Below are 16,187 nucleotides of genomic sequence, written 5' to 3'. Positions count from 1 at the left end.
TGACCCCAGGAATGTGTCAATAAAGTTTCCCCTTCCTGGGACAATGAATTCACGGTGTTCTTATTTCAATTTCCAGGAGTGTATTTAACCACATATTTAACTGCACATATGCAGTCTTTTCAATACGGTTGGAAGTCCAGAATGAGATTTTCACTCTGCAGCGGAATGTGCTCTGATATGAAACGTCCTGGCAGATTAAAACTGTGTGCCGGCCGGTGTGGCGGAGCGGTTCTATGCGCTTCAGTCTGGAACCGCGCAACCACTACGGTCGAGTGTTCGAATCCTGCCTCGGGCATAGATGCGTGTGATGTCCTTAGGTTAGTTAGGTTTAAGCAGTTCTAAGTGCTAAGAGACTCATGACCTTAGATGTTAAGTCCCATAGTGCTCAGAGCCATTTGAACCATTTAAAACTGTGTGCCGGACCGAGACTCGAACTCGGGACCTTTGCCTTTCACGGGCAAGTGCTCTGGTAGAGCACTTGCCCGCGAAAGGCAAAGGTCCCGAGTTCGATTCTCGGTCCGGCACACAGTTTTAATCTGCCAGGAAGTTTCACGGTTGGAAGTGCCAGTCATGGTGAAAATAGTGTTCTGCGTAGTTGAAAGTGCACTGTGTCGGAGCTAAGTGAATTCGAACGTGGGTAAATGTTGGTAATAGTACGGTGGGTGCTTCCGTAACCTAATTTGCTAAAGTGTTTGGTGTTTCAAGACACACAGTACCGAAGATTTACACCGCTAACAGGAAAAGAGGAAGGAAATTATCTGCTTAGACACAACGCGAACGAAAATGTGTGTTGAGAGCTCGTGATAAACGACCATTGCAAGGAACGGTGACGAGAAATAAGAGGACGACGGCTGCAAAAATTACAGCAGAACTAATCGTCGTACTGGCGATTTGTGTCAGATTCAAAACTATACGAAGTGAGCTCCGTGAAGTGGTAACTGTGAGCGTGTTGGAATTTTAAAATTGCTCATCGGTGATGCAACTACCAGTAACAGGAATTCGTGGCGCCGAAGCCATAATACCCGGCCCTTGGAGCAATGGAAGAAAGTCGTTTGGTTGGGTGAGTCTCATTTTACAGTGTTTCCAACTTCTGAGCGTGTTTACTTCCAAGTGTGAGACATGCTGTGGGCTCCCAGACGATTTGGGCAGTCATGGGGCCCATGCTTACTCTGTAATGTGGCATTACTGCCAAGAATCATCTGAACGTTTTGGAAGATCAGGTCCATCCCCGGTATAATGATTGTTCCTCAATGGTGATGCTGTATTCCATGACGACAAGTGTCTGTTCATGCAGCTCGTATGATCCAGAACTGAGTTTGTGAGAACGAGGATTGAAGTGTCGCATCTACCATGAACACCACAGTCAATAGATCTTAATATTATTGAGGTTTTGTGGTCTACTTTGAACAGAAGTTTGCGTGATCGCTCTTGACCTCCATCGTCGTTACCTGTTCTTGAAACTATTTTGCGCGAAGAATAGTTTGAGACTGACTTAAAGGCCATGAAGGACATGTATTTATCCATTCACATTCGACTGGAAGCTGTTTTGAATCCAAACAGTTTTCTTCAAGCATATTAGGCATGGTAATGTGTTGTGGTTTGGTGTTTCCATCTTTTTGTCTGAAATTAGTGTCATGAAACGTTTTTCCCAGTTCCTTTTCTTATAATATATTTATTTCGTTTCCTTAATTTGTGTTTTCAAAGTGTTTTGTTTTCACTTTCATTATTTTTGTACCTAAATACTTGGAACTTTTCCTGTGTATGAGGGGATTGTGCCAACAGTTCAATCTTATTTTTTTAATAAAGGCGTGTTACCTAGTAAAATATACTTATTCCTTCACAAGTTCCAGTCTTATAGTCCCTGTGCTGTGGCTTCCGTTACGTTAGCCCTCACAACAAGTCGAAAACTGAACACTACAGCACTTTATTAGGCATGATCCTAACGGAGGTGGTAGGTCTTTGTCTTCCTCCGACCTTTCAGCTATCTCGGCAGCCATTTACAGGTGGAGTTTCGTATTAACGAGTCCCCCAAATCACGACGTAACTCGGTATTTTTCGCGATAACAAACATCCAGAGGCGAAAGAAATTGCGACAGATAAATATCCTAGGACTAATATGGGTTGGAATGCGAGACAATCGGTTTCATTCTTTTGCACTGAGACACAACGTTGTTAGTTCAAACTGTTTTCTGAACCATTTTCTAGGTAAACAGTGGTCACAGATTTTGAAGTTGTTCACCTTCCACATGACCTTGTATCCAGTTCATTGCTAGAACTGGAGACAGCTTGTACGAGCTTTTGCCGCCAGTCGTGGGCAGTGGTTTATATTAATGATTTTGTTTTGTCGATATCGATGTCTGAGTCAGAACCTGAGTTGTTGTTAGTCTTTAATAAAAGTACTAATTTTTTAAAGTTGGGCATAAAAACATCACTTTTAGTATCACAAAAGTCGTTTTCGTTAATCCAACTTGAGGCTAAGAGGACTGATAGTGTCGAATAAGATTGAATAAGAGAACGACTTTGCTCAAGAAGAAATGGTATTAAGTTTCAGCTATACTGAGTTTAGGTAACATTGTGACATAGGAGCTAAAACATAAATAATGAAATTACTTTGTTATTTACCATAAATTTGGGTCTTAGGCTTTTCTTCTTAAGAAAGCCAAAAGTGTTGTTCTGTTTATGGAAATATTTAGATCATATTGAGTCGAGCCTGGCACCAACTTATGCAATTCTCTTTCCAATCCATCTTTTGTTTTGCTTGTAAGCAGTAGATAATCAGCAAATAACACCGGCATTTGAAGCTGTATACAGAAGGATTCTCCTTTCGCCAACCAACATTTCGCGTAAGAATCACTAAAATAAGATACGAGAAACTAGGTCTCGTACGAAGGCATACAGACGGTTGTTTCTTCCTTTATTTATTTACGAGTGGAACAGGAAATAAAAACACTAATAGTGGTGCAGAGAACCCTCCTCACACACTGTATGGTGGCTTGCGTAGTATGTTTCTAGATGTATATGTAGAAGTACAGTTTAGCCTGACATTGTTCTAAATATCATTTCTCAGGATGTCAACAGATAAACTTCCCGTGTTGCATAACTCTTCTCTAACGGTGTTGCTCTTTGGTGTTTGTGATGGTTCAGATGGCTCTGAGCACTATGGGACTCAACTGCTGTGGTCATAAGTCCCCTAGAACTTAGAACTACTTAAACCTAACTAACCTAAGGACATCACACACATCCATGCCCGAGGCGGGATTCGAACCTGCGACCGTAGCGGTCGTGCGGTTCCAGACTGTAGCGCCTTTAACCGCTCGGCCACTCCGGCCGGCTTTGGGTGTTTGTGAGAAACATCGTAACGCTTAATTATTTACTAAACTAAGGCCTGATAACACGCTCCGTTTTTCTTACGTTAGCTCTATTTTCAATATTTAACCCCACGTGATAAGAGTTCCACGCTGACGAGCAGTTCTCAAACATCAGAGGTACGAGTTTTTGTAAATACTTCCTTCGTCGATGAATTACATCTTCTTACAATGCTTTCAGTGAATCTGAGCCTCACGTCTGTTTACTCTGCATCTAGTTTTATGTGGTCGTTCGGCTTTATGCCACTACGGACGGAAACTCCTATATCTTTTACGACTGTCACTGCGCCCAGTGATTTATCGTCAGTTGTATAATCGGACAGTAATCGGTCTTTCTGCCCATTGCTGCGCAATATATTACGTTTATTTAGGCTGACGGTCAATTGCCAAACCCTGCACGAAGCGCTGTTTCTCTGCACGTTTTTCCGAATATCTCTAAAATATATCTGCCTTAAGTTCACTATATACGCTGCGTCGTTGTTAATAGTGAAAAGTGACAGTAGTTATGGAAGACTGTTTCAAAAACTGGATGAAACGCCTCGAGTACTGTGTAACCCTCAATTGCAGTAGTTTTTCCGATGTAGTATTTCATACGTAAACTTGAATAAGTGTTGTACTTTGCGCAAAATGCACAACTTTGTTTCGTGATTAGTGCTTGTGTTATTCAAATTTCAAATCGTCAAAGTATTGTGAAACACCCCAAGACTTCTTCAACATGATCATGTTTCAATTCACTGTACAGTCGCATCTCTTGAAGGAGATGTTCTCTCTATCGTCCTCGCATTTCGATGCAATGCGACATTCGTCTCTGCTGCGGATTACGAGTACTTTCAAACACTCCTGTATTGTCTCATAGAGGTTGACCGATTAGTTCGCTGATCCATTTCTTAAATCACATCAAATGAAATGTTGGGCTGCTCACTTCTTTGGTGAGACCTTGCAATTTTGTCTAGGGGTGGCGATCGGACGATCTTGCAGACAAAGGTACTGGCTCCAGTGGACCTATATCTCTTGGACCATATTAGCACGTTCCGTGTAGTCTTACATCAGCAGAAAAGTGAGCAAGTGCCCCACCTGAAACGTACGTGAACACAGATGAGAGAATCGCCCAGTGACCATAGCCACACATTCAGTGAGAAACGTTGCTAAATTAGTGAATCACAAATAGCCTGTAGATGCACATGAAATTAGAGCCTGATTAACATGGAACGTAATCGAAAGGCTTCCATTTAAAATACACTGAAAAGCCAAAGAAACTGGCCCCCGCGAGCACGCAGAACGGCCGCAACACAACAAGGCATGGCCACGACCAGTGTAGGAAGAAGTGCCGGAGCGAATTGACACCATGACTCCTGCACGGGTGTCAATAAATCCATAAGAGTACAGAGGGGAGAAGAGGGGGATTTCTTCTGAACAGCACGTTGCAAGGCATCCCAAATATGCTAAATAAGGTTAATATCTGGGGAGTTTGGTGGTAGCGGAAGTATTTAAAATAAGAAGAGTGTTCCTGGAGCCGCTTTGTAGCAATTCTGGACGTGTGGGGTGTCGGATTGTCCTGCTGGAATTACCCAAGCCCGTCTTAACGCACAATGAACATGAATGGATGCAGGTGATCAGACAGGATGCTTACGTACGTTTCAAAAGTCAGAGTATTATCTAGATGTATCAGGGATCCCATATCTCTCCAGCTGCAAACGCCGCACACCATTGCAGAGCCTCCAATAGCTCGACCAGTCCTCTGCTGACATGAAGGGTCCACAGATTCATGAGGTTGTCTCCATACCCGTACACGTCCATCCGCTCCATACAATTTGCAAACGAGACTCGTCCGACCAGGTATCATGTTTCCAGTCATCAATAGTCCAATGTCGGTGCTGACGGGCACAGGCGAGGCATGAAGTTTGTGTCGTGCAGTCATTTAGGGTACACGAGTGGGCCTTCGGCTCCGAAAGCCCATATCGAAGGCGTTTCGTTGAATGGTTCGCACGCTGACACTTTTTGATGGTGCAGCACTGAAATCTATAGCAAATTCCGGAAGGGATGTACTTCGGTCATGTTGAACGATTCTCTTCAGTCGTCGTTGGTTCCGTCCTTGCAGCGTCTTTTTCCGGCCGCAGCGATGTCGGAGATTTGATGTTTTACCTTATTCCTGATATTCACGGTACACTCGTGAAATGGTAATACTTCAGTGCTACCTCGGAGATGCTCTCTCCCATCGCTCGTGCGCCGACTAGAACACCATATTCAAACTTACTTAAATCTTGATAACCTGCCGTTGTAGCAGCAGTAACCGACCTAATTTGCAACCACATATTTATTCGCTGTAGCCTCTACAAAGGTATTGTTATATATGCTATACACTTATCGAAAGAATTATTGGCTAATAACCATAGGCGCTACAATAGCTTCCACAGGCAGTCAAATAGGCTTTTTGTGGTTCTCTATAGACCTGCAGACGCCATCACTGGTTACCAATATAACGACTCCAAGAGGCAACAGAAATTTGAAATGAAGTATTTCACATAATTACTGACTGATTAAAATATAAAATTCTGTTATATTGTACTCATTATTAATTACAATCTCACTTTAAAGTTTCAACGCAAGAAGTCATGTATTGAAGTCAGAAACTGAGTTTACGTCTTGATGCGGTATCTGAATAGCGCGCGAATTACCAGGACTACATTCATCCATTATTTGATAATGAGAGCCCTTAGCGACTTTTATCAATCTTAAAACATAATTTCATATCTTTCCGAAACTTTATCTCACGGTTTCCAACTCCTAACCGCACAACCTCCTCCCTCCTCTCCTCCAACAAAAAGAAAGGAAGAATGGAAAGAGTTTATAGCCACTACAATTTCGCTGTTCATCCACCATATCAAGTTTCCTGCTCGTTAGATTCCGTCAACCGACGTCTTTAGTGTTGACACAGTGACGACCTTTTGAGCTCCGTGGAATTATTCACGCGACTGCCATAATTATCTATGTTTCACACTGCATTACCATGAATAAAGGCAACATTGTATGCCGACATAGCATACAGATGTGGAAGTAACTCTGGCTTGCCAACGCCATTTTGTGAATTTTAATTAATTGTGAATATAAGAAGTGGGATAAATGCCCCATTTGACGTGCAGGGCGAGACTAAAAACTTGTATATGTGGAACAGTTTATAGCTGAGAATAACCAAAATTTCGAAAGCTGTTATCAAGTTTTGGCATGGTATATCAATTGTTTATGTGGATCTCTGAAATCCGACATCGGTGGCTGTCTCATATACTGCTATTTTCCACAAATTACGTCTATCACGACGTGCCTAATTGGCACTCCTTGCACTTGGTGCAGCTACTTACATATTTTGACTTTAAAGGTCTATCGTGAAACAGCAACAAAATAATCAAATGCCAACAAAAATATTACTAGATTGTAAGATTTAGCAGTTAAGCTTTATCATCATCTGTGACGTTTTATTTTATTACATCTTTACTAATAACTCTGTAAGCAGCGCGTTTTGCATTCAGTACCCACATATACGACTGCATTTACCTGAAAAATACTGTACGATATATAGTTCAGGATTTTATGCCCAATACAAAACACACACGCTTGAATGAGTTTACTAATTGTTTATTGGCACAATTCTGATTTTTTGAACAAACAACTTAAACTCTTTTTCCGTGATTCCAGACGGCATAAAAGACTATTCTTGCTACTGCGAAGATTGAAGCCATTTGCAAGACTAGACTGTGGAAACAAAAGTTAAGTTCGGAAACGCTACCAGTCCACTAGTCTTGAATGCTAAGTTCTTTTACGAGTAAGAGTGATATCAGCTTAATGTTCTTCACTGCAATCCCCTCAATAATGTCCTAGTCGAGGCTCCGGTAGCGCGACGTCTCGGTCAGAAGAGCGGCGGTGAACGGTGGACTGGACGAGGACAGCTGCAGCGGCGGCGTCTCTGGCGGTGACCATCAGTTCCGGGCTGGCGATGTCACCCGTCCTGCCGCTTCAACGAGAGCTTAAATCCTCGCTTCGCGGAGGATTACTTTGTTTTCACTGTGTGCAGAAATGGGCCGCGGAAGCAGGACATTCTGCCGATCTGTACACTTCGCTTCTGCGCTCAACGATTGAGGTGTCGGCGCGACCGCCGAAGGAGTAGGCCTCTGCTGGTCTCCGTGCTGACTTCCTCATACTGCCGCGGCATGAGCGGAGCCGTGGGCTACTGAAACTTGCGGCGGCCAGCAAACATTCGGCCTCTGACACTCCGTAGTAGGCGTGCCACATCACAGGAGGTATGACGTAGTAAACACTTATATACATAAAAAGTATGCTTTTATGCATTAGAGTACAATCATTACTGAAGAGAGTGTGGAAGAGGTAACCAGTTAATGCTAGTAGGAACGGGCGGTTTACAACTAATTGTAAGACTGCTTGTTACAGCAGCAAGTCCTTGTTTAAGACGTTCTCGGTTTACTTGTCGCACTAGATCTGGATACAATTTCGAGCTTTCGACAAAATTTTCCCATCAGCTCCGTCAGGTATAACTCACCGTTGTCGCTGTCGTTCTGGCAATGTTTCATAGACCACACACAGCTTGTGATTGACCGACATATGTAATCCTTACGTCCTGCTGCCAGGGGTTGTGTCCATCAGTCAGCTGTTGGTGCCAGAGTTCTCGTAGGACTGTTAATAACTCAACGGTTCTGTTTATGTCTTCTTCGTGTCGACAGGTTGCTTCAACGCACTACTAGCCTATATCTGCTATCCAAATGGAAGCTATTCACAACACTCTACTTTATACTGCTCCTTTAATAACCGAATCCCAGTATGAAGAAGACTGGAAAATGATTTTATTTAATCAAGCATTATTCTGTGTTTGTGAGATTGTGTCCAGCAGCGGCAAATTTCTAGTGTTCTCCCTTTTTGATTGTATTTGGGGCTATGAGTAGCAGTCGGTAACGAAATGGATAGACAAACCCATGCAGCGACAGTCAGAAGAAATCACAAATTCCAAAGGCTCTGACACCGACACTACTCTTGCGGGCGCAACGTTTCCTTTATTTCCTGTGTAATCGAAAAGTGTGGTATCGATAGTAACGATGCCACATAGTTTCCAAGGTTGGCACTACCACGAGACACCGACGGCATCGCCCTCTAGCTAGTACTGTGCAGCTCTACGAGCTCCGCTACAGATTCTGCCCATTTCATCAGGTGCAGTCAGCCAGGACACTTCGCTTCAGCTTCGGACCTCATTCCAAGTTATGTACTCTTATTGCTTGAGTAAAGGGGATTTAAATTCATACAGCAGTACCGACGTGTTTTACCTTTTCCTGAGCCAACCCACGCGCCGCCTTCCAAGCGTGATACAAAAATCTGGCGACGAGCCAACTTTTTTTTGCATCTCCTATCATTTCCTTTTTTGCTCGGCACTGCTTTAGCTTTTTTGTGATTTCCAAGTGTGGCCGTGTGGGTGTATGACTTTCCCCCAGTTGCTATAAGACTTTCATTAGTGTAAACCATGGCTTCGCCATAGGTACAGGCTTTCCTGTCCGATCTTGTACGTTTCCAGGCTCAGCAAATGACGCAGCTGCTTGCTGCCATAAATGGACTGGTCACAATACAAACTGCAGCTAGCTCGGCGCCTCCGACGCCACCGTCTGTACCGACGCCGTCGCCCAGCTCGAGGCACACTTCACAGCTTACAACGTACCATGTACAGAGCGGCATGCTGTTTTCATTGCCAACGCGGGTGTACTGTGTGCTCGTGAAATTGTCTCCCACCACGCGACCAGAAACTAAAACTTACGACGAAGTGATTGACGCTTTGAAGTCCCACTTCCGTGACAGTGTAAATGTGGTAGCTACACGTTACAAATTCTTTCTCCTCCGGCGTGGCCCTACTCACTCGAATAAATCTTGGTTAGGGGACCTTCAGGGACTAACTTCTGATTGTGACTTTAATGGTTCAAATGGCTCTGAGCACTATGCGACTTAACTTCTGAGGTCATCAGTCGCCTAGAACTAAGAACTAATTAAACCCAACTAACCTAAGGACATCACACACATCCATGCCCGAGGCAGGATTCGAACCTGCGACCGTAGCGGTCGCTCGGTTCCTGACTGTAGCGCCTAGAACCGCACGGCCACTCCGGCCGCCTGTGACTTTAACTGTTCGTGTGGGCGCTCATATGCGCAAATAATGATTGGAGACGCTATTGCGCAGAATGTGGCGGATCACCGCATCCGCGAACAAATCCTCAGATATAAAAACCCATCTTTGCAGGAAGTAGTGGACTTGCAAGACAGACAAGATACTTTAGACGGCTACTTCGGCGTTCGACGTGACCCCAGGTGTGTGTACTCTTAGTGCGGGACACGTAGCCTCCCGCTCTTTAGCCCAGTCGGCCACGCCGCGCCGCTCTCGCACACGTAAACACGTCTCAAAACCAGGCACCCACTAAGAAACTGAAATCACGTCCGAACTGCTTTCGTGCAAATCCACGGGACAGTTGCCCATCCCGTCAAGTGCAATGTTATTTTTGTAATAAGAAAGGATATGTGCAAGCTGTGTGTACTAAGAAACTCTGATTCATAACATGTCTCCCGTTTGCGTGACTTGCATGGGTCTCACTGCAACGACAACCGCCACAATCAGGTTTCACATCAGCCTATCGACGTTAATGCCATTTATTCAAAGACTTCTGCTTCACGTGCGAAAACGGCTCGTCGTCTGCATCAAGTTTTGCCAGACACTTCCTATCTCATTCAGTGCGATGCTTGGAAACTTTTTGTGACTTCGCACGTTTGTGGACGTTCGGTTGCATGCAGCTGGACACTGGTGCGTCAGTTTCTTCACTGAACAAATCAACGCAGGACTTACTTGGTTCACCCCCGCTTCGTCGTTCGCATTCCACGCTGACTGCATTTACTGGACAGGAAATCTCAGTCATCGGCGTGTGTAGTTTGCAAGCAACCCGTACAGTGTCTTTCCATCGTCGTCTGCATCAAGTTTTGCCAGACACTTCCTATCTCATTCATTGCGATGCTTGGAAACTTTTTGTGACTTCGCACGTTTGTGGACGTTCGGTTGCATGCAGCTGGACACTGGTGCGTCAGTTTCTTCACTGAACAAATCAACGCAGGACTTACTTGGTTCACCCCCGCTTCGTCGTTCGCATTCCACGCTGACTGCATTTACTGGACAGGAAATCTCAGTCATCGGCGTGTGTAGTTTGCAAGCAACCCGTACAGTGTCTTTCCACTTGTTCCGCTCTAGTGATGCTACGAACATTTTTGGCATGGACGCATTTTAACTTTTTGGCCTCGCAATTCAGGACAACGTACTTTGCATCAACGCTAGTGACCATGCAGACAGTGTTGCCGCACTATGCGATGATTTTGCTTACGTATTTTCTGATGGACTTGGTTGTGCCACAGACTTTGCAGCGCATGTTGTAGTTAAAGACAATGCCATGCCTATTTTCCGGTGCGCAACGCCGTAGCTACTGAACTTACGCATTTGCAAGACAGTGGTGTCATTGAAACTCTTTCTGCTTCGCAATGGGCTTCTCCCTTCGTGTGTGTGAAAAAACGAAACGGTCTTCTCCGTATGTGTGCTGACTTTAAGTCAACAGTAAATCCCCAGACAGTGGTAGTTACGTTTCCCTCACCGTGTCCTGAAGACATTTTTGATAAGCTTGGTGCGGGAAAATTCTTCTCCACTAATGACTTGCGGGACGCATACTTTCAGCTTCCGCTCGACGAACAGTCGCAGCGTTATTTTGTGATCAACACCCACCTTGGATTGTTCATGTTTCGCCGCCTTCCGTTCGGTTGTGTTTCGGCTCCGGCTATTTTTCACTCTTATTTGCAGCAGTTGTGTGCCACTGTCCCTGGTTGTTCCAATTGTCTGGAGGATATACTATCAGGTCGCACCCCTGACGAACATTTGCAGAATTTGCGTGCCTTGTTTACTGTACTTTTGCAGCCAGGACTGAAGTGTAACAGGGACAAATGCAAATTTTTTCAAACTGAGATTCAATATTTAGGACATATGATTAATGGACAGGGTATCCACCTCTCGCCGTCACATCTCAGTGCAATTAGAGACTTGCTAGCGCCCAGGAACTTGAAAGAACATCAGTCTGTGTTGCGCAAAATCACTTACTATATTCAGTTTATACCAAATGCAGCGCAGATTGCAGCGCCTTTGCATCTCCTTCGGCGTAAGAACGTTCCTTTTGTTTGGTCTTCGGAATGTGACGCTGCTTTTCACAGGTTCAAATCTGCTTTGTTGAGTGATCGCTGTTTGATTCCTTTCTATCCCTCCAAACCAGTTGTTTTGGCTGTCGGTGTATCTTCTCACGGCATCGGCGCGGTTCTCTCACACCGCATTAATTCTGTCGATCGCCCGATCGCTTTTGCGTCCAAATTGTCAATTCTGGCCAGCAAAACTATTCTCAAATCGAGAAGGAAGCTTTTAGCTATTGTATATGGACGGACTAAGTGTCATGATTTTTTTGTACGGTCGCCGGTTGTATTTGGTCACCGACCATAAGCCTTTGACATCGTTGTTCCACCCGTCAAAGCCAGTTCCGCCCCGTACCGCACAAAAGTTGCAACGTTGGTCTTTGTTTTTGTCCAACTACAATTACGAAATTTTGTTTCGACCTACGGCCCAGCATGGCAATGCTGATGCTTTGTCTCGTCTGCCTATCGTTCCTGACGAAGTGTTTGATTCTTCCGAACTGTCCTGCATGTTTATTGATTCGCAAGATAAGGACTTAGCTGATGATTTTCCGGTGGATTTCAGTCACATTGCTGCCGCGACAGCCGCCGATGCTTCTTTGCAGATTATTTAGCAGTATATTCGTACTCAATGGCCTCCATCTGCTACGCAAATTCGCGATCCACTTGTTCGACATTACTTTGCCCAACGTCACAACATGTCTGTACACCACGGTGTTATCTTGTTACGAACTGACAATGATCAGTCTCGTGTGGTTGTACCTCGTTCATCGCAGTCGGAAATTCTCCGCTTGCTGCACGCTGGTCATTGTGGTATAGTGCGGACGAAGTAATTAGCGCGTCGTCACTTCACTTGGGTCGGCATTGATAAAGATATTGAAAATTTGCTTGCTAACTGTCGATCTTGCGCAGAGCATCAATCTGTTTGCCGCCAGCGCTTCTTTGCGTGGCCGACTCCCACTGCGCCTTGGCAGCTTGTTCATATTGATTTTGCGGGTCCTCTCTGGGACACCCGCTGGTTGATTGTCATTGATGCATACAGCAACTTTCCTTATGTTGTGCCTATGTCCTCTCGTACATCTGCCAGCACTATTCTGACTTTGACATCTATTTTTTGCATTGAGGGCCTTCCTGAAGTTATTGTCTCCGACAATGGCCCCCATTTCGTGTCCTCAGAGTTTGAAGCGTTCTGACCCCAGCCCCGTTCCACCCCCAGTCGAACGGCGACGCTGAACGCTTTGTGCGCACGTTTAAGTCGCAGATGAGCAAGTTGCGCGCCACGCACTCTCGCGACCGTGCGCTCTGGACTTTCCCTGCTTCCTATCGCTTTCAGCCGCGCGGCACCCATTCCCCAGCGGAATTGCTACACGGCCGCGCCCATCGGTCGCTCCTGCAGCTATTGCACCCGCCGCTGCACGCTTCCGCTGCTTCGCATCGCTCTGGCTTGGGGGCAAATGATTTGGTGCTATATCGCGTTTTCTCTGTCAGGCAGCGCTGGGAGCACGGGCGCATTCTTTACCAGGTTGGCCGCGGCTTATATGTCATTTCTGGTGCCTCCGACACTGTCAAGCGACACCGGAACCAGATTCTTTTGTGCCGTCCTCGGTTTTCTGCCGCTGGTTGTTTCCAAAAGAATTGGAGGCTTCGCGGCTTCCGCCGCTACTGCTCACGACGCCACCGACGGCGCCTCCACAGTGGGCGCGCCTCCAGTGGTCGCCGCTGCCGGTCCGGTCACCTGCTCCGGACGGACGCCTCCCGCCGCCGACGCAGCCGCCGCCGCCACCACCGCCGCGTTCCTCCGTGGTGTCAGAACCGATGGACGCTGAGGCTGCCGTTACGCCGCCGCCGCCGCACCCGTCGTTTATGTAGGTCGTTGCTCCGCATCCGAACGTACCCAGTAGCGGTGCGCGGCCTGGGCAGGTTTTTCATCGGGGCGTTTTCCTCGCCCCCTCGCGAGCAATTCGGGGTCGCGGGTGGAGCGCGCCCTGGCAGTTGCACTGTCCGCCCCCTCAGTTGCGCCGCGCCTGGATTCCTCCACCCGTCGTCGGAAGCCATACTCAATGACGGCACGTCGTTTCAGGGGGGAGGGATGTGGTATCGATAGTAACGATGCCACGTAGTTTCAGAGGTTGGCACTACTACGAGACACCGACGGCAGCGCCCTCTACTGTGGTACTGTGCAGCTCTACGAGCTCCACTAAAAAAAAAAATGAAATGGCTCTGAGCAATATGGGACTTAACTTCTGAGGTCATCAGTCCCCTAGAACTTAGAACTACTTAAACCTAAGGACATCACACACGTCCATGCACGAGGCAGGATTCGAACCTGCGACCGTAGCGGTCGCCCTGTTCCATATTGTAGCGCCTAGAACCGCTCGGCCACCCTCGCCGGCGAGCTCCGCTACAGATTCAGCCCATTTCATCAGGTGCAGTCAGCCAGAACACTTCGCTTCAGCTTCGCACCTCATTCCAAGTTATGTATTCTTATTGCTTGAGTAAAGGGGATTTAAATTCATACAGCAGTACCGACGTGTTTTACCTTTTCCTGATCTAACCCACGCGGCTGCCTTGCAGGCGGGATACAAAAAACGTATGTCTTACGTCTGTTCTTCCCAGGACCCTACCTGTCATGCTAGGAGTGGTACCACAGAAAAGAATAAATGTAACTGTTACATCGTTCAACGGCTCTTAAAGACTTTTGTGGTTTCGTTTCATGTAGTGTGTTAAAGTACCCGGAAACCCCGAAAACCTTAAGTTTTTCATATTAGGTGCTACCTACTGCCAGGTACTCCATATAAGCGACCTAAGTAGCAATTAGATATCGTGAGAGGGCAGAATAGGACGCTTCACGGCACTCTCATGCTTCGAACGTGGTCAGGTCATTGGGTATCGCTTGTGTCATACGTCTGTACGCGAGATTTCCATACCCCTAAACATCCCTTGGTCCATTGTTTTCGATGTGATAGTGAAGTGGAAACGTGAGGGACACGCACAACACGAAAGAGTACCTCCCGACATCGTCTGTTGACTGACAGAGACTGCCAACAGTTGAAGTGGATCGTAATGTGTAATAGGTAGATATCTATTCATACCATCACACAGGAATTCCAAACTGCATCAGGATCCACTGCAGGTACTATGACAGTTAGGAGGGAGGTGAGAAAACTTTGATTTCATGGTCGAGCAGCTGCTCATAAGCCACACATCACGCCAGTAAATGCCAAATAACGCCTCGCTTGCTGCAAGGGCCGTAAACATTGGACGACTGAACAGTGAAAAAATGTTGTGTGCAGTGACGAATCACGGTACGCAATGTCGCGATCCAGTTAGCAGTATACTGAAAATTCAAGTGACTTATTTCCACCAGTATGACAAGGCAAGCGATAGACAGAACGTAATTGTTGTAGGATATATTATTCTATTTGATGATGGTTACCACCCATTTTGGTATCAGAGGAAGTTACCACATAGCCATCGGAAGTCCATAGAAATGTTACAGAAGCGTCTGTAATGATTGCCTTGCGAGTGTAATGCGATGGAACGAAACAAAATTACTCATCATGCAAGGGGACTCTCGTAATCAATTGAATTAGTTATTCAGTCAATCTTATGTGAACTATATGTCGCCAGGCACGTGGTTGTGAGGACGAGTGTATCACTTACGTGATTTGTGAGTGGGCATTGTAATCAGGAGCTTTTTCGCTGCAGCGAGATCTCTTACCGAAATTTAAATCTGTCACATATATAGGAGAGATGGTCATCATAATGAAATCAGCCACATTACCCAACTTGAAAAGTGATACATCACTTAAGACATTTCAAAGGTGAAGAGGCATCATATGACAAAGCTAGATCATGGTTTAAGCACTCCGTTAGGAAGCCAAAACGAGTTTCATATTCTAGTCATGTGCTTCAAGATGTAACAGATATTAAGGTGATAGGAACAGATATTTTTATCTGATAAGAGAACACTTAAAGGAAATATTGTCTCTGACATACTGGTATACAGGATTTTCACAATAAGTAACGATACATTGGCGATGTGAAAACGCATGCATACTCCGATTTCTTCGAAATTAACTCGTATAAGAGGGAGGAATCTACACTTTTCGTGAGAAATCCTTGGTGTGTGGGCAACAACTCGCCATTTCGGTTTGCATAAAGTGGATTTTTATACCGGGGAGACAATGTTAGGGATGGAACTACAGATGGAACTATACATCCAAGTCACACCTGCTTGTGTCGATGTGTCCCATGGCCGGAGGCAGGAGTGTGCACGAGGTTTCTGCTGACTGAAAGCCGCTTCTGAGCCTTGCATATCCAGTGGGTACTAAGAATGATTCTGGTCAGTGAAATCGGGCCCATGCCTCAAGGGCAAGTCCCTGCAGCGTCATTCATGGCGCCCCTGGATCACTAAATTGCGAACTAGCCAGAATTTTTACTGAGAAGTGGCAGAAATGGACATGTGTGTTGCGTTAGAAGATTCATTACAGCGATTGTAGGTCCTGGAAAATTATTTCCGATATGTAAACTGATCCGTTGACTGCTGGGCAGTCACGGCAAAGGTCTCTCTGG

The sequence above is a fragment of the Schistocerca americana genome, chromosome 7 (assembly GCF_021461395.2).
Source record: "Schistocerca americana isolate TAMUIC-IGC-003095 chromosome 7, iqSchAmer2.1, whole genome shotgun sequence".
Lineage (NCBI taxonomy): Eukaryota > Metazoa > Arthropoda > Insecta > Orthoptera > Acrididae > Schistocerca > Schistocerca americana.
The sequence above is the reverse complement of the archived record's forward strand: the minus strand, read 5'-3'. Positions refer to the sequence as shown.